This window comes from Symsagittifera roscoffensis, chromosome 1 (assembly GCF_963678635.1).
Source record: "Symsagittifera roscoffensis chromosome 1, txSymRosc1.1, whole genome shotgun sequence".
In the NCBI taxonomy this organism is placed as follows: domain Eukaryota; kingdom Metazoa; phylum Xenacoelomorpha; order Acoela; family Convolutidae; genus Symsagittifera; species Symsagittifera roscoffensis.
The window spans coordinates 80,448,678-80,464,753 of record NC_087062.1 but is presented as its reverse complement, the minus strand read 5'-3'; positions in this window follow the sequence as shown (position 1 = coordinate 80,464,753).

The following is a 16,076-nucleotide window of genomic DNA, read 5'->3' as shown; positions in this document are numbered from 1 at the left end:
TGGGATAAGGAAGGGTCGGGATTCTTCGGCGTTGAGGGTCTTGGTGATGGGGCTGAAGATATACATTTGGGTTATGGGATCATAATTTCGAAGAATACCATGAAGGTTAGTATCTTTAATGCAATATGTGAAGTTAAGAAAGAATGGTGATGTGTATTTGGAATTGATGAATTGAAAACGATGGTGTGGTTGTCTGGAGCGAGTGTGTAGGTCAAAGTGATTTTGGATGAAACGATAATATGTATATGTGTGTGTTTGTTTAGTGCGCAACATAATATCGTGTGAGCAGTGCAAATCTCTTTCATGTGGTGCAAGGAAATGAAAGGTTAGTGAAAATATTTGGAAGCGTTCTTTAAAACTTTCGTAGGCTTGTGTGTCTATTAGTGCTTCTGAAATAATGTGGTCAAACTTGCGATCGAAGATGTTTAGTGTAAATACATATGGTGTTTCAATGAAAAATTTCTCGGTGATTTGTGGGTTAGCGAAGCGATCGTCGTCTAAGAATTGATCTTGGTTAGCTCTGATGATGTTATGATCGTAATATTCTAGTGTATATTCATTTGCTCGGGGTGCAGTGTGTGTTTTTAGTGATTTTTTATATCCAATGTAAGTAAATTGTTTAGGTGTTAGTGGTGTAGTGAGTCGATATAGCATGTCCTTATTTCGTTCTATATCGATGTGAGTGTTAGATAAAGGTAAGCAAAGGGGATTAGTAAAATGATAATATGAGGTCCAAGGAAGGGTAGGCATTAAAACGTGTTCGTCTACAAAGTTACGTGTCTCGTTAGTGTCGTGAGGGGTGTTTAAGGTGTATTGTGGAAATGAGGGTAAGGTGATAGCTAAAAATTCTTTTGTATTAGTGTGATTTGGGTGATTTATATATTCACGGGCTGTTCCTGGTTTTGCTGGGAAAGGATGGTTAGGGAACTTTCTTTTAAAAGTGCGGTAAGCTCTATTAGTGCTGAGTGAAGATTCAGTAGATGTGGATGATGGTGCTAATGATTCGGTATAAATTGAAGAGGGTGTAGGGGTAGGAGGGTTGGATGATTCTATTGTGGATGAAATTTGGTTTATGGTGGGGGTATCAAGGTGGTAGGGTTGTTGTTGTAATGTAATAAAATTATCTAGTTCTGGGGAGATTTGGGGGGTATCTGGAGAATTGGATGATCGGTCTGAATGATATGAAGAATAAGTTGGAGTGACTTGGGAAGCATAAGAGGGTGTAGAATTGGTGGGGACAGGGTTATTTGGTGTCATTGGTTGAAAAGGGGGTTGGGAAAAAATTGAGGGGTTGGTGGGAAAATTATTGGATGGAGATGGTTCAGAGTCGGCAAATTCATCGGGGGTTTCAATATTCGGGTTATTGAGTTGTGATGTGGAGTATAAAACTGAGATGTGTGAATTAGTATCGGAATTCATGCCTGATGTTACATTACTGGTTGGGAAATTGGGTGGTGGGAAAGCAAAAAGTGGTATTATTGTAATTGGAGTAGTGAGGTTGGTTGGGTGGGAATTTGATCGGTGTAGGGATCCAAGTTGTCGGCTCATCGTGGGCTAAAAAAATTATTATTTTGAGACTGAAAAGCGGTGGTATGGGGTTGTTCTATAATTTGTTCATAAGTATTTTCATCTTGTGAGTGGCGTGTCATTATATGTTGGATGGGACTTTGTGATATGGTTGGTCTAAAATTTGGGTTATGTGTTATTGCTAAGTTTCGAAAATTACGTGGGACTAGGGATAATGGATGGTTATGTGGTAGGGGTGGTAACTGTGGTGCTGTTGGCGTTGTGTCTACATTGTTATGTTCTTCGTCGTATGTGTTCTGTCTTGTTGCTATTTTTGTGTTGTATTCTTTTATTTGTGCATCTAAAAGAATTTTGTTTATTGATGTAGAAAAAATTCCAAAAAATCCTGCAAATAGTATGCGTGCTACACTTGCTTGTCTATTGACTTGTGTGTGTATAGCACATGTGTTATAGATTCCTTTTAAGAGTGAAAAAAGAAATCCAATAAAGTTAAACATTGCGTATAAAATAGTCAGTTTTTCTAAGATGTAGTAGGGCCATCCTAGAAAATCAAGAATTTCATTCTTGAGTGTAACAAAGCTAAAAATATTGATGGGTGATATATCTTGGGGACGGTATTTTTCACCGTTTAGATATAAATAATCTTTAATGTCTTTAAAATATCCGCTATAGTCTTGCGTATAGATGTCTGCAAATCCTGCGGTTTCGGCAAGTTTGCGTAAGTTTTGGTCAATGGATTGTCTTTGTATTGTGTCCATTTGTGTTAATAATTCTTGGAATTGTTGTGTTCTAATGTGATGTTGAATATCTGATTTTGAGTATATTCCTATTGATTGTAAGTCTATATTTGGGTTTCGAGCGATAGCGCGAATGCTTTCTGGTGAAAATTTTTTGAGTGATTGCATTAATGTGGGATATGGGGTGAGAAGGTAATATTTATCTTCATCAGGGTTTAGTTGTACTACATTGTGGCTATTTTCTGATCCACATGGGACTGCGGTATCCCAGAAATAGGTTCTTCGTGAAAGTGTGTCAACGAAATGTACTTTATTCTTATAAAAGATAGGGATTCTTTTATAGCAACGTTTGTCTTCAAAAACGTATAGTGGTGATACTTTTTTGGTACTAGTATAAAACCATAAAATGTTTCCTTCATAGTCTAAAAAATTTGATCTATTTCCTGATAGTAAATATCCTGCGTAGGGTATTTTTAATACTGCTAGTGCAAGTGATTGTAATATTTGTGTTCTTTCTAATTCGCATAGTTGGTGTAGTGTTTCTAATTCAGAGAGTGACATTTCTTGAAAAATTCGGCTAATCGTGTAGTCTAGTTTCATATCTAAGTGAATATCATAGTGGATATTACCGAAATATGTACTATTCATTAGTGATAGTTCTTGTAAACGTGTGCTTTGATCGTCTTGGGGCTTTAAATGTCCACCAGGTTGACCTGTATTTTTTTGAAAATGAACTGGTATGTATGATGTTCCTTCATTTGGAGGATGACTTGTGGCGTATGGGTCGACTTTTATTTTTCCAGTGGTCATGTCGAATCCTTTTTCGTATTCAACTAGTATTTCGGAGTATTGTGTTTTGTGAAGTGGGTTTCTGTATTTACATGCAAGTTCTGTTTCTTGATATATTTGAAAACGTGTTAATTTATTTTCTATATTATGAATGTTTCTAAAATTAGAACTTATTTTTCGTAATGGATTTACTTGTTCATATGGTATTGATTGTATAAAATATTTTTCGTGAAATTTTATCATACGAGCGTGTATTTTTGCTACTTGAAATGTTGTACATGTGTCTTCGGGGAACCAAACAATTGTTGCTTGTGTTCGTGTTGTAGGGTCGCAATAACCTTGGTCGTTTTTACAAGGTAATCTGATTCCTTGATAGATCATTGTGTTGTCTGATAAATCTCGTGTGAGTTGTATTTTTTCGAGTTGTATTTTCCAATCGAAAAACATTATTTCTTGGTATCCTTTATTTTTTGTGTCTGCTTTGCAGTTTGATGGGTCATTTATACCAATGTGTGGTATCCAGTGTTTATCGTGTATATCATAAGTTAATCGTCCGTGTGTGCCGTTATATGGGTTTTTTTCATCTAATTTTATATGTCCTTGATATCTTTCAAGTTCTGCTTGATGTACAGAATCTGAAAAAACTTGGAAATATACTAACTTTCTATCTGTGTTTTTATTTTTTGTGATGTTTAGTCGGAGTAACTCGTTTTTACAATCTTCGGGATTGAGATGTAAAAGTCGTTCTATATTACTCTGGTAGAATGATTCATGGTCAAGTCGGTTTTTATTTCCGTTTGAGACTTGTGAACAATGTACTTTCTTTTCAGAAAATGTTGCTGTGAATTTATATCCTATAACTGTAGTTGCTCGGGCTTTTGAGTAAAGTGTTGCGATTACATTTGTAGTTTCTATGGCTTGGGGTTCTGTTTCGCATTGTGATACTTGATTTATTGCATACTTGTGTAGTGTTTTTTGTTCGTTTTCTTCACAATCGTAATGTGTTACTAATAAATCTTGTGGTCCTGTGCGGGGGGAAGGGTTTATGTTTTGATTTGAGCTTATTAGAAAAAGGAGTTGGAGAAAAATTAAATTTTTTAGAATATACATGTGTATGACAATCCTGAGTATGGGTTATAAAATGTGATGTAACCAATTGTCTTTTTGGTATATCTGTCGTATTTGTATATTACTTCAGTTGTTATAAATGGTGGTGGTAGGGATTGAGCTGTTATATTTGGTGGATTTAATGGATAGGGATGTTGAGTAATGTTGTTTAATTTAACCGTGATTTCAAATTTTAATTGTAGACTATTCTGTTGGAGTATTTGGATGTTTTGAGCACGAATGTCTTCGTGAATGTCTTGTCTATATTGTAGTCTATTTAGTGCCCAGTTGTGAAGGCGATTACTTTCTAGATGTTGTCCAAATAATGGTGGAGGTGCTGTAAATGTATTCCAATCTAGTCTTAAAGGAATATTTGTTGATGATTGTTCTCGATATCTAGCGTCGAGGTTATTTGGGAAATTTAAGTTAAAAGGTGGTGGTGAAATCTGGCTTATTGATGGTGTTGATGGTAGTGATAATGTTTCTGGTAGTGATGAGGATGTTGTTGTATCCGTAGAAATATCTATTGGATCATTGACTAAATTTAGTTCACCTTGTGTAAATGAATGTGTTGTCCAATATGGTAGTCGTGATGCTTGGTTTGGGGGGTTAAAAGGATTTTCACGTATTTGTTCAGATGTTGGTGTTGAACCTAAGTAATCCGATGGTAGGCTTGAGGTGCTACGTTGTGAAAGAAGCGTAAGGGTTTCTGGTAATATACCAATGGGGTTTTCTGGAGTGTTTTGTGATGGGGATTGAGGTATATCAAAATGAACTCGGGGAGTTTGAAAATTTCTGTTTCGTCGAGGATGTATAATTTGTCTATTTATTTCGACTGTATTTTGGTTTTGACTAGGATTTCTTATTCTACTTAATTCTTGTGGTAGTGTTGGGTATAAGTTATATGTTGGTTCGCTTAGAGGTGCTTGTCGTTGAACTGGTTCTAGTGGTTCTGATAAGCGAGCGTGTCGTTCTTCAAAGGTATATGGGTTATCTTGAAAAGAAATTCGTGTAGATGTTTGGGGGTTTTGGGTAGTTGAAGGTGTTGTTGGGTTATCTTGGGATGATGTCGGTGAAGACTGACTATGTGACTGTTGGTTAGCAATTTTTGATAGCTTTTTTGGTCTATTCTTTTAGTGAAAAAGTTTATGTTTATTATAGTATTCTTCTAAAAAAAGAATTAGAAGGATTGTTGCTAGGGCAAATGTGAGGATTGCTTTCTTTATACATTTGCATATGGTCAAAATGAGGGATGATAAAAATGTTATGAAAATTACAAATAGTAGAAAAATATCAGTTCTACTGAAAATAGTTCGTATCATTTAGACAAGTTGTATGAATCGTACCTGTGGATATAATCAAGGGTTTTTGAAAGTTGGAGAAATAGTTCGAATATAGTGTAGAAAATTAAAAAAAATATTACAAAAAATGATTAAGATTATTAGAAAAGATTCAATGATATCAAAAAGAAATATTATAAAAGTTTTAAGTATCGTAAAAAATTGTTTGAGGTTTGTGATAATTATAGTGACTGATTGAGAGAAGAGCATTTACGAAATGACTTCTTGATCGAATGTTTTTTGTTGTTTGGGGCAATTTTCAAGTGTGGTCGGATTATTTATTGGTTTTTTGACAAGTGGGTTGAGTTTTGTGAAAAATTGTTGGGGGCAATTTTTATGGTGATCGGGAGGTCTTCTTTGTCTTTATTTTCATTTGTCAAATGATCTGGGGTATTTTTGAGATTTTTATTCTTTAGGCTAATTAAATTGGTCGTTCTTTTACTTTAGGCTAATTTAACATATTTGTTTGGGGGATATTTGAGGTCTGAGTTGGGGAAATATTGTTGATCTTTGGTTTATTAGATAAGGGAGGGTTATGATATTATGGTGGTATTTACTTTAGTTGTCAAGTTGGAGTGGTTTGCTTATTTTTGACCTGGAGGTCGTAAAGTTATAGTTATAGATATGCCTGGAGTTTAATATCGTTCGTCTAGTTGGTTTGTGTTAGAGTTAGAGAAGGTGACGGATTGGATGAATCCTATTGGCTAATTATGAACTAGAATCGCTGCGTGTTTGTCAGCATGTTATTTTGAAAAATGAAAGTGTAAAATGTTTCAGAGGTGCAAAGATTATTAAATGTAGAATTAAAGTTGTTTTTGAAATTCAACTTTCTTTAATATTTTAGATTGTGGGATGAATAATTTATAATTTTTACGTGGTTGGTTTCTAAGTCGTGAAGACTCTCTATGTTCTGATTTGTCAATTTGTTCTTGGGGTTTTATTTGTTCTGTCATTTTTCTATTTTTTCTTTCTTTTTGGGATGTATTTTGATCTAGATTTTTTGTATTGTTTTTTGTGGTGGTTGATTTTGTTATTTGGTTTTTGAGGTGAAAATCTTTTTGTTCCTTTGTTGTATTTTCCGTATGTGGGTCATTTTGAATAACTTGTAAACCTGTAAAAGAATATAATTGAGTTAGTTCGCGGAGTGCGTATTCTTTTGGATAATAAGGTAATAGGTTATTTCGGTGTTGAACGATTTCTTTTTTGTCTGAGTCGGTGATTTTATATGTGACATCAGTGGGTTTTGCAATTATTTGGTATGGTCCTTTACGAAGGGGTTGTAATTTTTTTGAAGTTCCTCTTTGAGTATTAAAATTGGGTATTAAAACAAATGTTCCAATTTTTAAATCGGAGGCTGGTGTAAAGCGTGAATTTATTTGTTCATTAATGTTTTGCCTTTGTAACAACTTTTTTGTTACTTTTTGGTAAATTTCATTGTGTTTTTTATCTCTGTTTAAAATCCATTCGGTGTGTGTACCGGAGGCTAATTTAAGAATTTGTGGGTGATGAAAATGATCTTCATCGTGTGTATGTAAAGGTAGATTATAACAGATTGAGTCTTTATTGGTTGACAATAACCTTGTGCGTTTTTATGAGAGTTTGCTGTAAACATTATTGGTTTGCGTGGCTTTTGGTTAAAAACCATTTCATATGGTGACATTCCTAGAGTTGTCGTAATTTGTGAATTATATGCTAAGGGAAATAATTTTACATCTGCTGACCATTCGGTGTATCTTGTATCATTTCCATTGATGATACATCTGAGATATTCTTGTAATGAACGGTTCATACCTTCGACTAAGCCGTTTCTCCAAGGTGCGTGAGATGTACGTGGTTTGTGTTTGATGTTATATAGATGACATAGTGTGATGATTTCATTATTTATGAATTCTGTACCGTTGTCTGTAACTAAAATTTCTGGTAGTCCGAATTTGGCTATCCAGTGTTCATAGAGTGTTGTGTAAGCATAATAAGCGTTACAATGTGGTACTGGGTTAAGTGCTACATAATGTGTAAATGCGTCAACAATTACCATGATGTAGGAGTTTCCTTCTGATGAGGGTGAAATTGGTCCTTTTGTATCAAAGGAGATACGGTGGTTAAAGTACAAACTTTGTCCTTTAAAGTCTTGTTTTTGTGCTATTTGTTTTTGATTTGGATAAGGTTTATTTAGTTGACATACTATACAGTCATTGCATAGTACTTTTATCCAAATTGGTGCATTTGGGAAATAAAAGTTTTGTATAAAATTTGAATATGTTTTTTCTGATCCAGAGTGTCCTTTAATATTTTGTGTATGTGAAATATTAAAAGCTATGAGAATCATACTTAGAGGGAGACAGGGAACTGTAGATTCATTTAATTTGTCTTCTAGAAGGTCTGTGTTTTCGTTAATTGTTGTATTATTGAATTTTCGAAAATATCGGAGGAGTGTTTTATTTCCTAAAATAGTTGTATCTGCCTTGACGGGTTTAGTTTTATATTTGTGCCATGATTTTAGTTGTCGAATTACCGGGTCAAGATTCTGATATTGTTTCAGTGTTGAAATTGTAATTGTTTCTGTTGGGGGGAGAAATATGTTTTCAATTTCTAATTTAGATAAGGGTATTGTATCAAGTGGGTCATGGAGATCAAAAACTTGATTTATTGTGTATTTTGAATCGATTGTTTGTGGTCCTGATAAATTTATTTTATCAGTTAGGTTTTCTTTTTCAATTAGTGGAAAAAGGTCTTTTTTATGCGAGTGTTGTTTTACTCTTTTTTGTTGGGTGTTATTTTTTATCCATTGTGAATATGGGATTGGTTTAAAAGTTGATGTTCCAAGTAGGTCAACTTCATAGTGATTATTTTGACAATCTAAATAAAGTGGAAAGTGTTGTAGATTGTTTCTCTGTGATTGTTCAACGTCAGTTTTTACTGCATATTTGCATTCTAGTCGGGGTGATGTTTCGTTTTTTGCAAGGTAGAATTTTATATTTTTGGGTATTTCAACTGTGGTTTTACGTGTAAGTAATTCAGGTGGCGTATTTCGACTTAAGGTGTCTGGTAATGCAAGATTTTTTCCTGCGGTCCAAACTATATGTAAGTTTGGGAATTTCATTAAAATTAGTTGAAATCTATAAACTCGGTGGTTTGGATTAGACTTTTGTGTAAAAAGAAAGATGATTGGTTTATGGTCTGTGAATAGAACTGTGGGATGTTTTGATCCAAGTATCAGAAATTCATATTCTGTTAGTGTATATATTATGGCTGTACATTCTCTCATTAGAGTTGAGAGTCTTAGCTCTGCTTGAGTGAATAATCGAGAATTTGCTGATATGAGGTTCATTTTATTTGTACCATTATGTGATTGTAATAACGCTGCGCCGATGCCAAAGTTCGAATCATCGCACATTGCATAAAATGGTTGATTTGACTCTGGAATTGTGTTTGAAATTTGTTCAGTTAGAAGTTTTTTAATTTCTTCAAAACGTGCTTGATGTTCTGTGTTCCATTCAAAATTATTTTGTTGTCTAAGTATATTATAAAATGGTCTTAGGTATAATTGCATTTTATAGACATATTTACTTAAAAAATTCAACATTCCAAGGAATTCTTGGATTTTCTTTTTGTTTGTTGGTGGTTGGAGTTTTTGAATAGCATCAATGCGTGATTTTAATGGGGTGATTGTTTTTCTTTCTATATTATGTCCTAAGAATTTTACTCTTGTCAAAAAGAAGTGTGATTTATCGGGGGCGGCCTTCAGATTTTCGTTCTGAAGTATTTGGTGATATTGTTCTAAAACATTGAACATTTCTTCTTTAGTCTGTGATTGCTTAAAAACATCGTCTAAATAGGTGATTGCGTTTTTCCTGAGTATTAGTGGTCGAAAAATTTTGCTCATAAAAGCTGAAAATGCTGCTGGTCCTATGGATATTCCATAGAATAAGCGGTTGATTTCATACTGTTGGTTTCCAATAACAAATTGTGTTAAACGTCGCGATTGTTCATCTAATGGCATTTGATTGTATGCACTATTCATATCTGCGGTTGTAAAGTATTTTCCGTTTATTTTTGTTAAAATAACTTGTATTGGTTCAATAGGCCAATTACACTTTGATTCATCTATGAGTGAGTTGAGGTATCTAGCGTCGAGAACGATTTTTAATGATTCTCCTTTAGCTAGAATGATAACAGGGTTGATAAATGTGTTACCTTTTGGTTGTTCTTCTTTATTTACTGGTGATATAATGTTGTATTGTTCTAAAATGTCGAGTAATCTGTTCACTTTATCGTGTAAGTGAATTGGTACTTCACTTGCTCTTTGTTTTTTGAAAACTGCGTCTGGTTTTAATGGGAGATGTAGTGATGAGCTGATTTTGCCAACATCAAATTTGGATGTTGCATAGACTGATGAATATTTAATTAGCTGTTTGGCTAATTTTTCAAATTCGTCTTGTGTTATTTGTGAATGTTGGAAATTAAACATTGTTAAAAATTTCTGTTGATTCTCTGTGTAGTTATTTATGTTGAATGTCGGTTTGAAATATGGGGTTTTTGTGAAATAATCCGTATTTCTTTTTTCGTTACTTATCATATTATTTATGGATAATTCTTCGTTAAGAATTGTGGATTGACAAATATCTAATAATTGGAGTATATTATTTACGCGATATGCTTTTTCGTATATTGTTGATATTGTAGCGTTGGTTTCGCAATAGCCTAAAAGTCCTAAAGGTAGTGTTACTTGATAGGGTGTATTGTTGTATACATGTAGAGAAATAATATCTGAATTCGAGTTTTTCAAATATTTTATGGATGAAATTGTGATTTTGAAAAACTTATGGATAGGTTTGAATTCAAAATCTGACATATAGAGTTGTTGTTTGTTTTGTTTTTTATCATATTGGTGAACTTGTTTTATTGAAAAATTATATATGTTTCCTGATAGTGGTTTCAGGTGTTTTCTTTGTTGGTTATATATTGGATAAAATTTTGAAAAGAATGGTGCTTGTTTGTTTAATCTTTGAAAAAATGTTAGGGATGTGTCTTTTGATTTTGTGTATTTATCTTTGATTAGTATTTTACTGTTTAATATGTTGATTGTTGGTATATATTTAGAGATAAATGGTATTCCAATGATATTGTGTTTAATATCAGTGATATGGAATATTTGTTTAAATGGTTTAGTTAAAATTTTATTTTGCTCCATTGTTCTTGTGGGGAGAAGAAATAATTGAATTTTTCCATAGTTTACCAATGTTGATCCTTGTGCTGTTGCTAGTTTACTGGAGGTTTCAAGAGGTGATAGCTTTGGGTGTAAGGTTTTTATTTCATTCCATGTGGGAATGTTTATTATATTTGATTCTGCTCCTGAATCAATTAGAAAATCAATTTCAAGATCTGGTGGTTGAAATTCTTTGCTTCTTGGACTTTCTAAAAGAAATGGTATTGTCCAAATTTTTTCTTTGGGTTGTTCTTTTTGTATGTTTTGATAGATGTGATTTGTATTCAAGCATTTTGTTTTGTCATTCTCATTGGGTTGATTTGTAGTGTTAATTTCATTAGTTTTTTGCGTCGTCGGTGTGGAATGGATGGGTTCAATATAATAATTGTGAAGGAGTTCTGATTGATTTTCATATATGTGTGATGGAAATGGTTGTTCATATATAATAGGTTCATAGTCATTTTCGACTGCTATCATATTGATGGAGATAGTGTTTTCTGTTTCACTTTCTGAGTCTGATGATTCACATTTTATTTGATTGAGTTGTAACATATCATTTACTGTGTCGTCAATACCTGGAGCGTCTGATGTTGTTTCTGGATTTGATTGTACTTGATTTATATTCCTTTGATGTTTAGGTGTACTACTTCTATGGCGATTATTAGAATTATTATAATGGTTATTATTCCTGTGTGGTGATTGGGAATAATTTCTATAACGATTATTATAACTTGAATGTCGATTTTGTGAATTATTTCGTGATCTGTTTTGGTAATTATTGTTTGGTCTGTTATAGTTCGATCTATTATATGAGTTATTCCTTGATCGATTATTCGGGTAATTCTGGTTTCGGTTGTTTGAATAACTTCTATTCCGATTATTGGAGTAGTTTCTATTCCTATTGTATGATGAATTTCGTGATTGATTGTTTGGATAGTAATTATTTCTTGATTGGGAATTAGATCTAGAAACAAATCGTGTTGTATTTGAATTTGATCTGGAGTAGTTATTTCGACTATTTGGTCTATTGTAGTGATTTTGTGATAAATTTTGCGTATTTCTTCGTTCTGGTGATCTTCCTCTATAACTTGAGTTATATGGTGATTGATTTCTTGTATAATTTGTATTGTTCGGGAGTGGTTTTCCTGAACTGTTGTTGCTGTACACAGTTTTGTTCGGTAGATTTTGATCTTTTTTCATGTATTGATAGAATGATTTATTTGGTTCTTTATATTTTTGAGGTTTATTTTGATTGTCTTGCTGTTTTTGTCTACATTCAAAAATACGATGTCCGTATCGTCGGCAATAATTACACCATTTTTTGAAAGATGGTTTGCCTTTAAAGTTTGGGTGTTTTTCGTAAATATTGAGTATTTCAGTGATTTTTTCAACGAGGTCTGTATCTTATTCCTGTATATTGTTGATACTTGTGGTATTTGTTTCGATTCGGTTAACATATTGTAATTTCAGATTTTCTGTTTCTTCGAGTTTCATTGTGATTTCTGCTTGTTCTAGTTTGTCTACTAGTTTTCGAAAATCTAAATCGGGTTCTCGAATTGAAGAAGGATGGGATGCTCTCTTTTTTATTGCTATTTTTCTTAATTGCGGTGTTAAGGTCATCATTAAGATTTCTGTCATCTTTGTGTTTTTATAGTCGTGTGTATTTAATGAATATGCTTTTCGAACTAGTGTTTCGATGCGTACTGCTAATTGCTTGATGGTTTCATTTGGTAATCTGCGAATTTCATTACATAAAACTCTTTGTTGTTGTTTGTTTCTTTCAGAGTCAAACATTTTTGAAAATTCTTGTGTAAACCTTTTCCAATTTGATTTTATTTCTATAGGCAATACTGAAAACCATTTTTGGGCTGCGCCGTCTAAAGTTGTTTGTATCAACGCTGTGCGTCGATGTATCCAGTTTTGATGTAGTGGCGTATTAATTGGTTCAGGTCCTATATTTAAAATCAAATTTGCTGTTACTGCATTTAAATAGTCTTCTACAGAATATTCAGGGTCTGTTCCTGTGAATACCATTAAAGGTTTATTTGATGTTATTGATGATCCACCCATAAGGTATGGATTCTTTGTCATTTGTAATGATTCTGCTGCATTTGGCATTTGAGAAAAATTTGAAAGTTGATTTCTTGTTATTTCGTGTTGTTGAAGATAATATGGGAGTGGTATTTCATTTTGCATTTGTGTTGGTTGGTACGAGTGTGTGATCATTGGGTTTTGTTGCTGAATTGGTTGAAAATATTGTGTATTAATTGGGTTTTGTTGTTGAATTGGTTGTTGATTTTGTGTATCTATCGGTTGTGGAGAAAAAATTCTATGATTTGTATGTGGTTTCTGTACTCCTTGTCCACGATATTCTTGATTATATGGTGCAAATATATCTGGTTGTAAAAAATCATCATCTGAGGATAAGTAATCCATTTGATAAGATGTTTGTTTTTTATTTTTATTTTGTTGAAAAAATGGATAGTTTTCACTACGATCCTGTGAAGGATGTAAATTTGTTTGAAAATTTACTGAATTAGTTTGTGCCATTGGGTTATCCCAGTTTCGAGATCTTGTATAATTTTTGTTGGTTGATAATTTGTTTTTGATGGATGTGTGTAATTATAATTATGGTCTGCAAAATTGTTTCTAGTGAACGTTTTGCGTGTTTTTGACGGTAATGTCATGGGTCTGTATGTTTGGTAATCCATGTGTGAATATTTTGGGGGCAACCGAAGGTTTAACGGTTGATTGTAAGGTTACTTGTGTTTGTGAAGGGTTTGTATTTCTTGGTGTTGTTAAATTTGGACGTATTGGTGAAATACTTTGTTGTGTAGTTGTTGTGTGTACGATTTCTTCATTTATGAAGTGTGATGGTGTCTGGATATCTTGTTGAGTAAGATTCCTAGTTCCATTGAGGTTTTCATTGTGTATGACTGTAGAGTTTAAACTATTATTTTGCATATCGGGTAAAAATGTATTATAGTGTAATGGTGTTGCATCAATGGTTAATGGTATTACTCTTACATAATCTCTTACATAAGATATCGTACTTATTGCTTGACTTGAGATTGATTGTGGGAAGTTTATGAATGCGGGATGAGACCATTCGGGGTCCCAAACATAGTCTGATTGTTCTGTGATGGCAGTATCATCGTTTGAGTTTTGGGGTCTAAAATTTTTTCTTGCTTGTGAAATTAAATCAATATTATGTGTGAAATAATCTATTATGAACCATGCCAAAATTTTTTGTAAGTCGTGTTTTGTATGTTGTGAAACTTCATCTTTCGTGAAATTTTCTTTAATTATATTTAGAAAACTAGAGAGTAGTGTGATTTCATGTCGTACTTTTATATGTTTAGATGTTTCTGTCGGTGAGACATTTGGTATCTGGATTTCGTTTTCTAATATCGAGATATAACTATATATTATCGCAAAAACTTCATTGGTGAATATGGAGTTTGCTCTTTGTGAGTTATGATATTGGATGCTTTTTATATATTCTGAGAATACTTTTGAGAATTCTAAATCAAGGTCGTCTGTTTGAATTACATATTTGCTGTGATTCTGGTTTGGTGAGTTGAATTCTATGGAGTAGATTCCGTATTGTTGTGTTAAGTTACATATATCTTTCAAATAGTGATCGATAATTTGTCTTTTGATTTTTACATCTGGGAACTCTGTTTTACATGGACTGATTCCGGGTTCAAACAAATTTAAGAGTAAATTTTTGCAAAATATATGCTGTCCTCTATCAGTGGTTGCATCTACGATAAAGGGGAAGATATCATCATCATCTGGACTTTCTTCACCTGGGGTGTGTGTTGAGCTCATTTTTTCGTTTGATGACTGTTAATATGTAATTATCAATGTGTCTAATTGGTTGATTCCAATTGTATAAATGTACTGGTTTGTGTTTATATTGCTTTTTTATTCTTCTTTTTCCTCTTTTTGATGAATTTGAAGTTGTTTCTGAGTCGGAAAAATATAATTGATCGTGAATGGGGCAATTTTTATCTATAGATTCTTTTAATTTATAGAGTTCGTCTAAACTGCTGGTTTCTGATTCTGAAAATGCGTTGCGGTTTTTGGAAAATCTTTTTCGTGTAATTTGTCTTTGTTTGGTTATTATTTTTCTCTTTAGTGTTTGTCGTTTTGTTCTAATATATCCAACTGTTTGTGTGTGAGGTGTGATTACAAGATCGTATTTTTTGTTATCTATTTCACAATTGTGTAAAACGATTGTTTGTTTGTTTCCTAGATTTTTAAATGACATAAGGTTTAGGATGACGGATGCAAAAAGTTGTTAGATGATTTCTATTTTCTTAAATTGTTAGTCCTTACGATTTTTTGGTTAGCTTAACCTGGGTCTATTTGTTCAGGGTTGGAGAGAAAAGTAATTCGATTCCGAAGAATGATTTTTACTTTCTCGTGGCTAGTATAAGCTAAGGTGTTAACTTACTTAATCTTACTTAGGGGTAGTGATTGTGTTCAAGGGTTGGAGAATAGTAAATCGATCCACAAGGTTCAGGTATAATTAGAACGCGAGTATTTCGTTAGATACTATTTTAAAACTTACTAAGTCTAAGAGTTATCCTGGGTCTGGTAAGAGGGGGGATCAAGTGAAGGATGAATAACCGAAGTTCTTCACTGTTTATCCTAATTTGAATGATTAGTTTGTTTAAAAATTTCTATTAGTCCTGGGTTTTTAGAAAGGGTTGGATAGTGAATCGACGTTTGAGGTCGTTAGACACTAGTTAAGTGGGTGGGGGAGAACAAAGTTGTTCTTTTTGATCCAAGGATAGGCCTTGATGATCAAGTTTTAAATTTAATTAAGTAGAAAATGATTTAAGATCCAAGGATAAGCCTTGATGATCTGATTTTAAAATTAAGTGAATTTAAGTTTTAATAATGATTTAAATTTGTGTAGAGAAAAGATTTAGTGTTTTTATGATATTAGTGAGCTTATGAATGCTGTTATGTTTAGGTGATGAAGCTGGAACAACAGGATGATTTATGATTACTAACCATTTATTGTCATGCTACTAATTTTGATTTTGATTTTTCAATAAATATTTTTCAAATATGTTTTGTATATTACTGCAGAATTTAGGAAAACGATCTGAGATCTCTTTATCAATCGTTATTGTATATTAATAATTTGGTTTAGCGCCTGAAATGATTTTGAAGATTGACTTCAAGATTTTATGTTTGCAAATGAAAATCTAAATTCATTGCTAGTAGTATTCTAAATACAAAAGTTTGTGTTGGCTTTTGCCGAACTATCATATAACTATATGGTAAGTTTCTACTTTGTCGTATGTCGTCTCTGGTTCGAGGTCTTCTTGCAATTCCGGGTAGTTCTGTTAT